This window comes from Dendrobates tinctorius, unplaced genomic scaffold (assembly GCF_039654945.1).
Source record: "Dendrobates tinctorius isolate UK_male_01 unplaced genomic scaffold, ASM3965494v1 ptg000049l, whole genome shotgun sequence".
Lineage (NCBI taxonomy): Eukaryota > Metazoa > Chordata > Amphibia > Anura > Dendrobatidae > Dendrobates > Dendrobates tinctorius.
Genome location: NW_027361717.1, coordinates 6,255,343 through 6,260,202, shown reverse-complemented (window position 1 = coordinate 6,260,202; position 4,860 = coordinate 6,255,343). Strand labels below are relative to the sequence as shown.

General features: G+C 40.0%; 2 long non-coding RNA genes across 2 annotated transcripts; both read left to right on the top strand.

Annotated features, from left to right (window-relative positions):
- Window positions 1–274: 274 nt before the first annotated feature.
- On the top strand, window positions 275–1,319 carry LOC141091211 (uncharacterized). Its single transcript, XR_012232455.1, has 3 exons — window positions 275–345; window positions 722–807; window positions 1,130–1,319. It is a non-coding gene; the product is annotated as an uncharacterized lncRNA (long non-coding RNA).
- Window positions 1,320–2,687: 1,368 nt separating this feature from the next.
- Window positions 2,688–3,329, top strand: LOC141091209 (uncharacterized). Its single transcript, XR_012232454.1, has 3 exons — window positions 2,688–2,761; window positions 2,984–3,106; window positions 3,261–3,329. It is a non-coding gene; the product is annotated as an uncharacterized lncRNA (long non-coding RNA).
- The last annotated feature ends 1,531 nt before the right edge of the window (window positions 3,330–4,860 follow it).

Sequence of the window (4,860 nt, the reverse complement as noted above, 5' to 3'; positions counted from 1 at the left end):
AGGGTGCTCATGTAATTCGGCTTTTCTCCTCTGGGCTCTTCGTCCAATCATGTCATTGTTGTGACTCGATCAGATCCTGAGCCATCACACATTTATGGTATAGTATATATAGGTATGCCATAATTATATACAGAGTATGCTTAATATCCATACACCTCGTATTACTCCATGTACAGGGGTCTCGCCACTTCCTTCATTACATGAATGTGTTATATAGTAAGTGCTGATATAGACTAATACATGACGTCTCTTCATTATTTCATCATTACTTTAGGAATAACTGTGCCGGCAAATACTGATGGAGGAATATGTGAGACACCAGAGATCATCCAGGAATCTGCCAGAGTAAGTATCAGAGGGACGTCTGTGTATCATCAGATGACGGTGTGAATTACACATCCCATATTATACCCCATATGATAATGGGATATCGCTGTTCTTCATGTAGATCAGACCTATTGTTTGTGATGATGGTGTTATTATTCTGCCTCCTCTGTGTGATGTCCCCTATCCTCCCTTGCAGTACAATGACATCTGTGAATGGGGGATATCCCCCTATATTATAATAGTGTCTGTGGAGGGTCCGACATGTATTACATTCTCTACATCTGCTGCAGTGTAATCAGTGGGGACATAATGTAGAAGTGAGACCTTCCTCCATCTGGAGGTTATATGTTTCTCCAGCTTCTGTGTCTTATTGTTATTTCTTATTCCTTTTTAGGCCTTGATCGGATCATATAACCCGTGGAGGTTACCTTGTAAGAACGACTATAAGCCGATCAAACTGATTGGCTCTGGAAACTTTGGGTGAGCTTTATTTTGGTGTAATATTTATTTCCCAGGACTCCTTATGATGATACCTATGTCTTTGTGTCCTGTCCATGCAATTTTCCCATAGACAAATTATATGAGTCCACATCACTGTCCACATCTGCCACTATTCAGGTCAGGTATGATGTGATGGGGATGAGGACCCCTACTAGTGATCATTTATGGAGTCTTATTTTATGTAATTCTAGACATGGATTTCTAGTGACGGCCTCACATCTAGTATTAACCATTAGATGAGATCTATAGACACATTGTTAGTCAGAATTCATAATAAATCTTGGATTTTCCTCTTCTCCAGAGCCGTCCACCTAGTGCGCCATAAAGACACAAACAAAGTATACGCTATGAAGAAAGTGGACAAACAGACCCTGAAAGAGCCAAGGAGACTTGAACGAGCCTTTCTGGAGAGGGACATCTCAATCTTCACTGATTGTCCCTTTGTGGCCTCCATGCTCTGCTCTTTTGCTACTAAACATCATCTGTGTATGGTCATGAAGTTTATACCAGGTAGGACACATCCTTTGTATCTATATCCAGCCTCGTCTGCTTAATCCTAGCACCTTATATATAACCATAATGTGCCCACATGGGCCGCTACATGTCCACACTGCAATGACTATAACGTATCTGTTACCAACATGCCTAAAAAACATTTTTCTCTGTGTACGTCAAGCCTGTATGTCCTCACTGATCATGGCAGCAATTTCTACTATGGATGAAAGGAAGATTTGTCTTTACTTGGACGTTTTTATACATGGGAACTTTCACAGAGAAATAAATTCATAGAATTAATTAGAGGCTTGTAGATGAGGCCCAGCTTTCTCTCGTATAGGGTCACTGTGTAGTATACAGTATACGCTCTATAGTTTAGCGTATATCTCTGTGTATGAGATCCTGCCCCAATGTCTCCACCTATTTCTTTTTCGCCTTAATCATGTGTAATTTACATTGTAACAAACCCTCACCTGTCATATTTGCTTTCTCTTGTAGGAGGAACCTGTGACGGTCTTTTAAAAGACAGAGGTCCTTTACCAGTTACCCTGGCCCGTGTGTATATTGCGGAAATTATTTTTGCTGTGGAATACCTGCACAGCTATGGTGTGGTGCACCGAAACCTGAAGCCCAAGAAGTAAGTGACCCCTGTAATATAATTAAGGGGAAGAAGTTCAGAGTTTGTTATACAGTCTATGAGTTATTACTAGGAGCTGACACCATATTTTCGTTCACAGCCTCCTGATAACATCAACAGGACATATTAAAGTCACGGATTTTGGACTTTCAAAACTCGGCATCATGAGACCAACATCAGACATCTACAAGGCTCCAATTGAAGACATCACCTGCGAGTTCCTTGATGATGAGGTCAGCTTTACTTACAGGACCTTCTACTTCATAAATATCATCTCTTTCTCCTTTTCTGATAATTTCTCATCTATAAAATGTTTCCACTGATGTTGTTTGTCACCTTTATATTTATTGATCATCATCTAATTTTTCTTTTGGTTTCCAGACTGTTGGCACCCCTCATTATATGGCTCCAGAAGTCATCTCATGGAAAGGATATGGCAGGCCCATTGACTGGTGGTCAGTAGGGATCATCCTATATGAATTTCTTTATGGATTTACACCTTTTGATGGAGATTGCCGAAGTGAGATTTTACTCAGTGTCGTCAGGGGTAAGCAAAATAATCTGAGTGCTGTGTGATGTCACAGTTATTTGGTTTAATTGATTTTGTGATTTAGTTCCTAGCTTTGTTAAGGAAAATGTTTTATATGAAAATAAATGAAAAGGTTTAATTTCCTGTAATATTTGCTTTTTATTTAACAGACGACATAACTTGGAGACATAACAGATACATTGCTCCACGTAATGCTCGGGACTTAATCACTGGGTTGCTCAGAAAAAATCCAGCAGAAAGACTTGGAACAGGTAATATTATAATAGTATTATTACTGACTAATTACACCTCTGTAACCAGACAAATGGTTGTGTCTGTGAGGATCAGCACTGGGGTTCTCTTCCTGCTTTCAGTACATTTCCTTCATGTCGGCTACATTACATCTTCAGTTTAGATTAATATAAACTATACAGATATGGACCAGCTTCTTTGACAATGACTATATCACTTTCTTTCTTGTCTTCCTTTTCCAGGAGGAGCAAATGAGATAAAAAATCATCCATTTCTATGTTGCATTAATTTTCCCGACCTTCCAAGTCAGAAGCCCCTGTTCTGTCATGATCTGCAATCAGATGAGGACACCCGCTACTTTGATAGTAAGGAAAATGAGACGTCATCTGCCTGAAACTGCAGTGTGTCTTGTCTTTCATGTTATATGACAATTAGTTCCCATTATTATTTGTGATAGCATGGTTACTGTATGACCAAGGTCTTATACTAATAATCTTTTACAACATTTGTACTTTGCAGCTAGCTTTGAGAAATACCCGCGTATAGTTTCAGATGAGGAAGACACAAGTGAGGACAATGACTGGCCAGAAGTTCAAAATTTTATATCTTCTCAAAGGTTTTCTAAAGTAAGTATGTGGCCAATAAGATAGAAAAAAAGATATAAAAGCGCAATAGGGTCTTATCCAAGTAGTAAAGGAGAATCAATAGGTAATAATGCTCACACTATATGGTTGTGTAAGATGCAACCATTAAAATGGCATAGCTACCAGCTGCTGTAGCTTCCAGGGAAATGTAATGAAATATGCCATGAGCGATGGAAGTATCCTCCTCTGCTGCAAAAATGATAAGCCATGATGGAGAATGAAATGTTGGTTTATTGTCAATGCGTTTCAGAGTCACTCTGCCTCCTTCTTCCAGATGACCACAAATGAGCTTAATTTGTTGTCATCCTGAAGAAGGAGTCGGGGGGAGTGCGAAATACGTTGACAATAAACAAAGATTTAATCCTTCATCGTGGCTTGTCATTTTTCCAGCAGAGCAGGATACTTCCATCATCCATGGAATATTTTATGTGGCTAATAAAATGTATAAAACCTATAATTAGAAAAAAGTTTATGTATATTTATATTTTATATTTTTTATTTGTTTTAGCTATACACTAGAAATACGGGTATAATGGCCAATGAAAAGCCTCTGTCACCTCCAGAGCGTTTCCCAGAGAACAGCGAAAAACGCTCAGACATGTGAGTAGATTATTATTATCATTATTATGAAATTCAGTTCTGCTATATGTCCAGCTCCAATTCCAAGACATGCACAACACAAATATAAGTCCAGCATCCACCTCCCCATGATAACTGATTTCTATGCATCTGGCTTGTGATAACTGTGACCATCTATTCATTTCCAGTTCATTACAGGCCAATACTACTAGACTCCATTCTTGCTTGTAGAATGGGGTCCTGAGCAGGTTATCCCCTTCATGGTGTAGTAATTGGTCTTACAGGCAGGTGTTCTTCCATTTTTCTATGGTTTTTACTCGTAATTTACTTATCTTTTTTCTACCAAACAGGCAGGAAGAATCTTCAGCTTCCAAAACTGATGGGGACAATCAGTGTTTCACTGCTAAAAACAGCAAGTCATCCTCGTCCTCATCATCAGGTGTGTACAGATTTTTAAGCCATGCTATTATAGCCTATAAAACAAAAGTATAATATTAATTAGCACATGAAGGCTGAGAAAATTACTTTCTTTATTCCCACTGCCCCCCTCAGTATTCCGGTTTTTGTATTGTTAAACTCCCTCATGCGGTTCCAGAGTTATGGGACTTTTTATTTAATGATAACTTTTAGGATCTTCCCAAAGGGGCATGGCTCACAGGATTCTCTGGGGGCATGGCTCTCGGGATTCTCTGGGGGCGTGGCTCACAGGATTCTCTGGGGGCATGGCTCTCGGGATTCTCTGGGGGCATGGCTCACAGGATTCTCTGGGGGCATGGCTCTCGGGATTCTCTGGGGGCGTGGCTCACAGGATTCTCTGGGGGCGTGGCCCACAGGATTCTCTGGGGGTGCGGCTCACATGATTCTATGGGGGCATGGCTCATAGGATTCTCTGGGGG